At 45.2% G+C, this 11,089-nt stretch overlaps 1 long non-coding RNA gene across 3 annotated transcripts; it reads left to right on the top strand.

The window, feature by feature from the left end:
• On the top strand, positions 1-4,859 carry LOC125532471 (uncharacterized). 3 transcript variants are annotated; one of them, XR_007294161.2, is made up of 9 exons: positions 1-282; positions 446-502; positions 609-686; positions 959-1,017; positions 1,478-1,737; positions 1,953-2,246; positions 2,405-2,927; positions 3,990-4,020; positions 4,428-4,859. It is a non-coding gene; the product is annotated as an uncharacterized LOC125532471 (long non-coding RNA). The 3 variants fall into 3 exon arrangements; XR_007294162.2 differs by having other exon boundaries at positions 3-282; positions 1,911-2,246; positions 2,527-2,927; XR_007294160.2 differs by having other exon boundaries at positions 4-282; positions 2,527-2,927.
• Positions 4,860-11,089: the final 6,230 nt, after the last annotated feature.

Genomic DNA, 11,089 nt, shown 5'->3' with positions numbered 1-11,089 from the left:
TCCCGCCGGATCAGAGGTGTGCGGGCACAGTGGTGGGCATCTCCGGCAGCGGCGGCGACCTGCAGGCCAAGTGCTACGGCGGGGGCGCTCGATTTAATGCAGCGCCATGGACCGGTCCCTGCAGAAGTGAGAGAAGATGAGGGAGAGAGAGAAGGAAGGAGAGGAGCATCGATGGTGGTCCGAGCGCTGCCGCCTCCATCCTTGCACCATCTTCGTCACACGCAGCCGCCTCCTTCCGCACCCCTCTTCTTTGCGCACGGCAACAGAGGCAGGTCCTGTCAGGTGAGATCACACCGTCCTCCACAACCTTCTCTACAGCCACGCAAAAACAGAGAGGAGTCTGATGCGTGCGTGTTATTGTTATTTTGGCTGTCTAAATTGTCCCTTGAACTAATCCAGCAACCTGACATTTCTTGGACACTAAATAATATCATTCTTATGACAGGGAATAATATTATTCAGTTAGCATCTTTTTTCGTGGAAGAGGAGTGAGAATTTAAAGGTTAGAAAATTGTAACTGAATGAGTGTTCTCTTTTTTCTGCCTCTGACTTGAACGAATATATTTCTTAATATATCAATGCTCATCATTGCCATGTCTGGCTCTCAGGTGCATGCTACATAGAAGCTTAGATCTGTAATCAAGCTGTGGAAGAGAGTACTGTAAGAGATACTTCTATAAGCAGAGGTATGTGCCTGCATTTACACCTTAATTATCCCTTAGTTAGTTCTCTATGGTTCGTCGGATTCATGTTGAAATGATTTTGTTTAGTCGGTGTTGTACTATGTTGATGGTATACTGATTTGGCGTAAGAATTACTGACATTGCTCTGTGTGTACAAATCTTACAGGTTTATGATATTAAGAATTAGCGGTGTGTTTTTTGTTTACTGCTGGATTTGCTAACAAACTGTCTCTTATGTTGTTGATTGATATGCTGATTTGTTGTTTTTCATTCAGTTGAAGAGCTCTCCATGCTTAAGATCTTTTCTAGGATAATTGCGTCGTTAAATCTGAAGGTATATGATTGGTTTCTCTACTAATGTATCGATAAGCATATTTTTCATCCTCAATATATTGTTGCTTGCCTAACTTTTTCCTACATTTGTGAGGTGGCCGTGGAAGTTCAATTCTTGTAGGCGGCGTAAAACTTGTACTGCCTATAGATGATTTTGCCAGTTTGACAAAAACATATAATAACCAAGGGAACTTTCTCAGTTTTTTTGTTTTTGCACTTCTCGGATTTTAGGCTGGGGGTATTAACATATATGGCACATAGGAAATTTAGATCTGCAAGATTGGATAGGGATAAATCCTTCTGCCATGTTGAAAAATTAGATTTACAAAGAAGAAAAGAAATTATTAAAGAAGAGATATAGTCGATTAGGTTGTTGTGGTGTTTCTTTGATCTTCCCTAGACCTCTCGTTTTCTGATTGGCATGGTGATGATCTGTTTCTTATGGTGTTTGTCTGGTTCAGGATTCACTCATGTGCCAAAGCCAGCTCAGGGAAGCCTTCCTGGACTCCTGGTTGACCACAACAATCACGACACGGTGAGTGGATTTTGAATCTTTCTTGAGCTGTCGGATCGGATTAGATGTGTATATGGTAGTTATGGACTGCTGACTGCTTAATGTTGTGTTTCCTCTGTGTACTATGGTGTGAGCTTAAGTGAGCGGAACGCCGAAGGAGGATCTTGGGGATGACGGAGGCATAGACGACAACCTCAAAGGCGAGAGGTACTGAGACTGCAAATTGCTTTCATGTCTCTGCGTTTCTTTCTTTATGCAACTCCGTCGGTATTAAGGCCGTATAGTCGGTGGGGAGCAACAAAAAACTGAATTTGTTGATGTTTACAATTTGGACGATCTGTTTGATACATCTGCATTGGTGATGGGGAACATTGTTCAAGACAGTGTGGGTTCAGAAGTGAGGAAAACAATTTGGCTTGCAGGGTTCAGGCTACTCTCTTGTGACGTTGGCTTAGGAAAAGTTATTCGGCTCCATTTACGATTGGTTCATTTTGCCGTGCTCTAGCCCCGCATCGTCCCCTCCTCCTTGGCTGCCGCTCTCGTCCTCTGACGAAGAACCATGGGGCTTGCAGCTGTGCCTGAGTCTCCACAAGGACGTTGGGTGGAGGATATCCGGTGCCAACGGGCCGCTCATGTCGGTGTCCGAGATCTCGGAGCTGTCGGAGTCACCGTCACCGTCCGGAGACGGGTCGATGGGGGATGCTATGATGAATTGGGTACATCCAAACATCTCCTGTGATATCTTTATTTTCTTTTTCGGTTTAAGGTAGTGAAGCCTCAGTTAATCTGCAAGTGTGCTATGTTCTTGTTTGTTGCTGGCCTCTACCTGTTTGTTGGTATGCGTTTGCAAACTGAAAATATTCGTGTTTTTCAGGTCTCTGTTAGAGGAATGTATTTTCTTGCAAACTAAATTGGTTTTCTGGAACATGTCTTCATATTTTAGATTTTAGTATATGGCTTCAGAACTATTCATTGGATATACTTTGTTGATTCCAGCCCGTGGATAAGAATATTTTAGTCACTGGAGAGATTGTTGAACATGTGACATTGATGCAAATCTCTGGCCACCTACGGGTGAAACTGCTTGAAGACCAAGTTTGAATATGGACAAGGGCAGTGAATTTCGGCATGCGAGTTTACTTGCAGTCTCTGACCCTAATGTAATCAGTCCCAGTAGTGAGGGAAAGGCGCTGCCAACGAGGATGTGGAGGAGAACAAGGTCAAGCCGGATTGGTGAAGGGTTTTGAGGCTGGCTCTCTCTCCTCCTCGTCTTCGACAGTGTGAAGAAGATCGATGTGGAAATGGACGCATGCTGCAGGAGAAGCAGAGGCGTCTTGTGAGCCTTGGGCTCTTCATCGATCTGTTTGTGTGTGCTCTTGGTCGCATGCACGCATAAGGTACAACTTGTCTCTCAATCTCTCCTCCCGGTTATGGATCCAACATGAGGAAAAACCACTCTCTTTTTATTGTTGTTGCTTTTATTTATCTTCCAGTTCATGGTTGTTAGTGTATGGATGCCAGACCAAATAAAAAGAGATCTCAACTCAGTTTCTTTAGATGCAGGTTCATCTCGTGTATTATAAAGAAATGCCAACACTAAAGAGAGCAGAGCTATTATATTGACAATAGAAGCTAGAGAAATTAATCCATGAGCATTTTGATGCATATGATTTAATCTAATTTTTAGTTATGCTAATTTAGTAACAGTACTATTTATATTACTAATTTGGAGATATATGCAATACATCTTTTAGCAATCAACTGTTCACCGACATAACGTGAACACTAAAGAGAGCAGAGCTATTATCTCGACAATTGAGCTAGAGAAATTAATCTATGAGCATTTTCATGCATATGATTTAATCTAATTTTTAGTTGTGCTAATTTAATTGATTTGGAGATATATGCAATACATCTTTCAGCAATCAACTGTTCACCGACCTGTCTATTGTATGCATTAATTGGATTAATTAACAACAAATGCATGATTTATTGAAGTCAAGTTACTAAATATTCATGATGGTATCTTTTTCCCTGAACTTCTTATCCATGATCAACTGAGAGTCGAATACTTAAGTGGTTGAGGAAAGCTTCAAATACAATAGTGGCAAACATCTCCATTGATGCTACAAAGCATCTCGATGATTTTGAAGTGAGTCTGCATGTTAATTAACATTACTTCTTTCATCACACCCTATTGATCTAAAAGTTACTTAGTTTTCTGAATTTCATAGGATGCTTATGATATAAAAGAACTATGCCCTTACCTTTATAGACTGCTGTAAATTTGATTCTGCAGTTTTTGCTTGCATCATGTTTTTGTGCTTTATTAGGCACTTTATGTTGCACTGTTCTATATTAGACAGATCAGGTTATTTTTTCAGGCAGTGTACAGATGTGGATTGTACTGTACTTACTGCTTATCATCGTCTATATGACCATAACCTACTTTTGTGCAGGATCGATGGATGGAAGGTGGGACACGATTTTGTAAGTAGAGACAAAAAATGCAGTATGTTTGATTTTCTTATTATTGTACCTTTTCTTTTTCTGTTCAGGTGGATCCTGAATATATTCCACTTTTTCTGCTATCTTCTGCGGTATATTTTGTTGCGAAGGTTGAAAACATAATATTGATAGAAATAATTTCCATTTGTTTGCCATGAACCTTCTGCACTAGAGGAATGCTTGCATTAGATCATCAAAGTTAATTGCTATTTTATCAGTATCTGCATGTTAAATGTGTCTATAGTGATTGAACAACTCTCATTAATAGATGAAGCCGTCGAGCAGAAGGCATTTTTTTACTTAGTTATAATGATGGATTATATAATAGCTGCGCTCGACGAGATCCTCCCCAACCTGACCCCTCCTTCTTCCTTTTCTATATGATGCAGGTGTGGACACCTCTGTATGCTCAAAGACTTAACTCTGTTGATTTATGGCATGGTGATTGGTGATTGATTTCGATTGCACGGGAATCCTGGGGAGAGCAGTGGAAAAGCTATGGGGAACTTGTGTGTTAACGATGCTAGCAGTGAGGGTTTCTTTTGAGCTTCTCTTCGCTTCTCCTTAATAATCGGACCTTCCTGCTATGCATAGTGAATTTTGATATTTTGATGATGCAAGCATTGTTGTTTCTAGTGGCTGCAAGGATTTCCTTTGGGCATATTTTCTTCTAGCTTAATTAGTTAGGATCGTTGATTTTATAAACAATATTCAGACTGTTCCTTGTATTAGCAAAAATCAGATAAGAATTGAATTATTGTACTTAAAAACAACCTGAATGTCTTGTGCCATGCAAAAGAGATGCTCTGCATTTCCTTTCACCTCCTGTTTGGCCAAAGCAACTACCTATTGTGGTCTTTTGATGCTGTACTGGTTGTGCAAAGAGTTGTTGTTGTCACAGGCTGATCAAAGTGGGAACAGAGCCAGAAAGCCGTCGAGGCACCACATACTGTGGAGCAGACAATCTTGGAGTCGCCGCAGACAAGTGTAGCATCGAAGTTGATACAAGACAAGGAGGAAGGTGCCAATCAGCTGGCAGATGTTCCGGCTGCTGCGACTGGCAGTGCTCTGGTAGCGCGGTACTCCTGGTCAAGAGACTGCGGCACAGCCGCGGGTCACAGGCGCAACGACTGGCTGCATCATGGCGGACAGGGATTTTCAATCGACGAGACGCCGACGAGCGTTGGCTTGGTGCGTCTGGCGTAGAGTGACGGGATGCCGGAGTGGACTTGAAGACGGACATTGCTTGTTTATTTGCTGAATTTGGTTCACTTTAGCCATGCATCAGCTATACATGTATGCGTGCTATCAGGGAATCAATCAGCGCTAGAACCATTGGAAAGGGTGGGAGTTTACCTGGCACCGCACAGCTGCCGTTTCAGGCAGCGCGCCGTGGGCGCGCCCCCAACCGCTAGTTTAGTATACAGGTACACAGCGGTGCGTGGCTTACCCCCTCCACCCCACGTGTCACCCAGTGTGGCGACTCAGGAGCAAAAGCCTTCCTCCCCTAACTGACGCCTGAGGCGCCCACCGGCAAAGTGTGACCGGCTCCGAGGACGACAGTGGGGTGTTTCTCTGGAGGTGCGGCGTAGGGGCTTGCCTCGTTCGGCTGGTTCGCTCCCAGCTACTCTCTTCGTTCCTAAATATAAGTCTTGTTAGACATTTCAAATAAACTACAACATACGGATATATGTAGACATTTTTTAGATTATAGATTCATTCATTTTACTCCATATATAGTTACTTGTTGGAATTTCTAAAAAAAACTTATATTTGAAAACGGAGGGAGTAGATCTGGCTTCCATGAGTGCGGTGGCCGAAAGGAGGATTGCGCTGGCCGCTGGCGGCGTTGGGCGTTGTTGGCTGGGGCAGGCTCCCCTACTTTGATGGATGCGTGGTGGTGGCATGCATGAAGAGCACGCGGTGGCAGTGCAGTGCCGATGCGCTCCGAGGGCTGGATTTGACCCAGGCGGTCCTGTCCCATGCAGCAGCGAGACTGTGTGGCGGTGGTGTCCTAACATCACTTACTCCTTGCCCTTGGAGTCTCCATTTTAGAGTCCTTATTGAAAGCCGTAGGTGCGTCCTGATTGATGCGGGGGAGCGCTGTCTCGTGGACTGGGTCAGCGACGCCGGCGGCGTACCAGCTGCTGCGCGGAGGCGGGAGCTGTCCGGGCCTTTGAGGGCCCGGCCGGGCCTGTGGGGCTACGGGCCCGGTAGGCTCCTGCCATGGCGTCCGGTCGGCTACCGTCGTGGACGGTGGAGGTGGGGCCCTCCCGTATGCCGATGGTGTTGTTACCCTAGTCCCGACTCCTCTTCTTCGGTGTGCAGACCATCTTCGCGGTACTGTGGTGAGACAGCGTGGGAAGCTTCGTGTTCGTGTTGGCACAGGGTGGTGGTCGGTCTGGTGGCGAGCTCCGGAGTGCCTGAGGGAGAGGCTGGGATCGGGAGAAATCTTTGTTGGCTTGGCCGACACCGACGCGGTGGCGCCTGAGGGTGCCGCCGGACCTTCTTGGAGGGCGTCGGGGCTACCCTTCCTCTCTCCTCGCCGTGTATCGGGGAAAACCCTTGGCAGCAGCGTCGTCATCGTCGCGTCCCTTCTTGGAGGTGTTGTTGGCAACAGGCACTTCGAAGTCTCGGAGCTTGGTGGGTGATCTCCGGTGGACGCAGCGGTCACGAGGCTTCGTCGTTTTTTGTCGATCCGCCGTTATCGGCATTTGTTTCTTTTCTTTTTTCTCTTTCTTTTCTTTTTGGGCATGTTTGTGCTGTTTTCGCCCCAGCCCCTATCGTCGGTTGTATCGGTTGGTTGCTTTGTAATACAAAGCGGGGGGAAACCCTTTTTCGTCGAAGTTGGGTTTTGCGGAGGTTTGCGACATGTGTTCAGTAGTTGGTGGTGGTGGAAGTGCTATGCTTATTCGTGCCAAGCTAAGTATTTTTGGTTCTTCATCTTGCTCAGTTTAGCCTCCTCTCAGGGGTGTTTGTGGCGGCGGTGAGGTCTCGGTGTTCCATTCCTTCCTTCAAAGATGTTAGAGGTTCTTGTTGCTTTGCATAGTGCTCATTTGGTGATGGTGGTTGATATGACGCCGAGAGGAGGTGTACGTTGTGCTCATCTCGGCAGAACATTGTCCTTTGGTGGCTTCCGCGACTTTCATTGTCGCGAAGTGGCCTCGGTGATGGGATTCCCATCGACGGCAGATGCGACTCGCCTAGGTCTGTAAGGTGAAGAGTGATCGACGCACAAATGGGTGATTCTTTTACCTACATCTATCTATCGACATCGGGTCTCTGTTCGATTGATCCAGCAAGATTCCTCCCTTGTCTTGTTGGTTTGTTTCCGTTTTGTTGGGTGCCGAGTTCAAGGTTTGTACGGCTAGGCATAGCCTGTTTTGGTTCCCTTTGTCCATTCCCTTGTTACTTGTTGTGTGTGTTGTGTGCTACGTCTAGTAGCAGTAGTAGCCGTTGTGTTGTATCTCATTCTTGGTTATGAAAATGAAAATGGTTCAGGCCGGTGTTTGCCGTGTGTAGCAGCTTCAAGAAAATGATGGAATTTAATAATTAATTTGTTACGGAACGTAGCTTGTCGACGGAGGTGGACACAGTTTTGGTTATTAATTACGAGGAGAGGCTATGGGGCAATAATTATTTTTATTTTATTTACAGCGGGGGTGTGGTGAGGTAAAATTAAGTCAGTGAAAATCATGCATGGGAGCTAGAGTAGTTGATTTTATATCACCAGCATCAGCATTGGTACATGTATTGGATTTGATTTAGTCCGACCCTGTCTATCTATGCATCAGAAGAAGCTAGCTAGCACGTAGTACGTGTCTAGTCAAGTAGTAGTACATCAGTGTGCATGCATGCAGCTGGCAGTATCTATCTATCTACTCCCTCCGTTCTTAAATATTTGTCTTTCTAGATATTTCAACAAATGACTACATACGAAGCAAAATAAATGAATCTACATTTTAAAATATGTCTACATACATCCATATATGTTAGTCTATGTAAAATGTCTAGAAAGACAAATATTTAGAAACGGAGGGAGTATCTATCTATCTATCTATCTATCTATCTCGAGCGGACAAGAGAGGAGGAGCGCTGGTGTTGAGGGTCCATCAATACATGTGGCATCGGCACGAGGCAGCTTACTCATTACTTTACTACTACCCTAACTAAATTGATGCATTAAATACGATTAAAATTGCAGTGCATGCATGCTTGGTCACTACTCTAGATATGGTTTCAGATTTGAGCCTGTGAACCGGAAATGAGGGAGTACTTCTCCTACAAGTACGTAATGCAATGCATGCATGGCATGGTAGTAACTGCATGCTTTAGCTAGGTAGTACTGGTACGTCGTCCGTAGTACTAGCTAGTCGTCGTAGGTTACGCGCCCGTGTCACTGACTACATCCATCCATTTTATATTCATTGAGCTTTGAGCGCCTTGAGCTTTCCCGTCTGTGGGTCGATCTGTGCGTGCGTGTGTACATGCCTTGACTGTGGCGGTAGTACGTACTATATCTATAGTAGGCACGGTAGGCGGGCACAGATGGATGCATGTTAATTACTGCTCATGAGTCCTGACTTATGCATGCGAATGCCCGCAATGGTCCAACGCCATCCCATCCATCCTTGTAGACGAAATGCAACAAACTGAGACGTACTACTCCACTCCAGTAGAGTAGAGTAGAGTAGAGTAGCATCTCTCTCGATTCATTCACCAACAAAATCCATCCACCGTACCACCACACCCAAGGGCGCGCCGGCCGGAGGGCAATGCTGCGTTGCATCGTACGTACGTTGCAAGCAAGCAAGCAAGCAAATTAATGCTACTACCATACCATTACCATTGGATGACAAAGAAGATGGCCGGCCGGCCGGGATGGATGCATGCATGCTCTCCTATCCATCCATCCAGCCAGCCAGCGAGCTCGATAGTACGTACGTACTGGTCCTGGTCCTGGTCCTTGTCCTTGCCCTAAAGGAGTACCTTGGAACATTCGTATAGACGCTAGCTGGTATTAGTACAAAGTTGAGTCATCTATTTTGAAACGGAGGAAGTAATAGCATGGTAGCATAGCAAGCATTCACTGCTTAATTTACATATTCAATCTTGCACTAATTTCACTGGAAACATACTAGTACTACGTACTATTCCAATATATATGCATGCATGCTACGCGCTCACAAGAATCTCTTAAAATTAACTCTGGTCCAGGCAGTGGCATGCATGGGCTTGTTTGATGGCGGTGCTTTCTTTCACCTTGCCCTGCACGCACACCAGTTAATTAGAGTAATTAGCTAGCTAGATGCCTCTCCATCCTACTCGATCATTCCTTTTTCTCTCCCACCGTCTCATTCTCTCTCTTCTTTTATTTTAAACCACCTCATCAGAACAGTCTAGTACATAGCAGATTTACCAACGATGACTGTGTGTGTGAGTGAAGATGCATGTCTGCCTTGGTACGTAGCTAGCTATTGATCACTAGGGCATGCACTAGGCCGGTACGATAGTACAGTAGAGCAGAAGGTGATGGACCTAGCTAGCTAGCTAGTTAATATTACAAGGAAGCTGCCAATTAATTTGCAACGAGACGGAGATGACCGTGCTGAATGGAATGGAATGGAAAAGCGAACTAGACAGCTTTTAGCTAATTAAGCTACATCTTTTCTTCTTCTTCTTCTTCTTCTTCTTCTTCTTCTTCTTCTTTTCCGCGGGAAGGAAATCCAATTAATTACGGAACCTCCAACGACTATATATATAGAGAGATGATGTATCTATATCAACCGAACCGAGCGGAGCATGATGCCTCCTCCTCCTAGCCAGCCAGCCAGCCAGCCAGCCAGCCAGCGAGCTTGATGCATGTACTACTAGCTACTGTACTACTCCTGGTCCTTGTCCTAGAGAGACGATCGTAGCTAGTAGCAAGCATGCATTGTGTTGCATACTTCTATACTTGCGCTAATTTCACTAGCAAGAAGCTAGCTAGTTCGTACTACTTCCACTATGCATACATGCTGTGCGCGCACAAGAATTAAAATTCGCTGTGGTCCGTCATCCATACTCTCTCTCTCTCTCTCTCTCTCTCACTCTCTCTCTCTCTCACTCTCTCTCTCTCACACACACACCCCCACCAGCAAGCATGCATAGTAGTTGATGCATGGAGTATATATATATATATATATATATATATATATATATATGAGATATAATAATAAGAAAATACAAGAAAGGAAGGATGGATGATACATGCATGGCTTCGATTGGCCATTAGTTCTTTATTTTCAACTGTACGTACTAGACTAGATGTATGGAGTAGGAGCATGCATGCTCGGGCTAGCACGTGAAATCGATCGATCGATGCATCCTAGCTAGCTGCTATACCACCTAGCTAATTGCAATGCAAACGGGCTTGATCATGATATGGTAGTACGTACATGCATGGTTTGGGCGTTTAGTATGCATGCATGCAGGCTCGGGACGGCGTCCCATACGCACGCCACGTACGCCCCCCTTATCCTATCCTACTTGCTGCAGTATAAGTAATTTTTTTTTTTGCATTGCGTTTTCTTATGAGAAGGAGGATGGATGGCAGTGCAGTGCAGCATGCATGCCCCCTCTTTTGTTGATCAACAATTAAATTGTTAGTGCAGCAGTAACAAATGCATGGTCCTCCATCTCCTCTCCTCACTAGGAGTATGTACTGTACTACTGTATTGTACTTGATTCTTTCGGGCGGGCCGAGAGACAGAACAGAGAGGGATAACAAGCTAGCTAGAGCCTAGAGCTAGGGATAGGTAGTTAGGAGGGGAGTACGTTGAAGAGCAGGAGTAGGAGTACGATGAAGAGCAAGTTAATACGTGATCGAGCTAGTACGTACGCTTACCGCGGAGTCCGGCCGAGCGGAGCCGGCCTAGCTAGCACGTGAATTCGATCGATCGATGCATGCATGGTTACATTTGCATTGCAACGTCGTCCTAGCTAAAGCTACCTAGCTGCTGCCTAATTGCATTGCAAAAGGAGGTTCTCTTCGGCCGATGGGCTTGATCGA

Source organism: Triticum urartu, chromosome 1A (genome assembly GCF_056163025.1).
Source record: "Triticum urartu cultivar PI428250 chromosome 1A, HENAU_Tu73, whole genome shotgun sequence".
Classification (NCBI taxonomy): Eukaryota; Viridiplantae; Streptophyta; class Magnoliopsida; order Poales; family Poaceae; genus Triticum; species Triticum urartu.
Note: the sequence above shows the minus strand (reverse complement) of the source record. Positions and strands in the feature narration are given on the sequence as shown.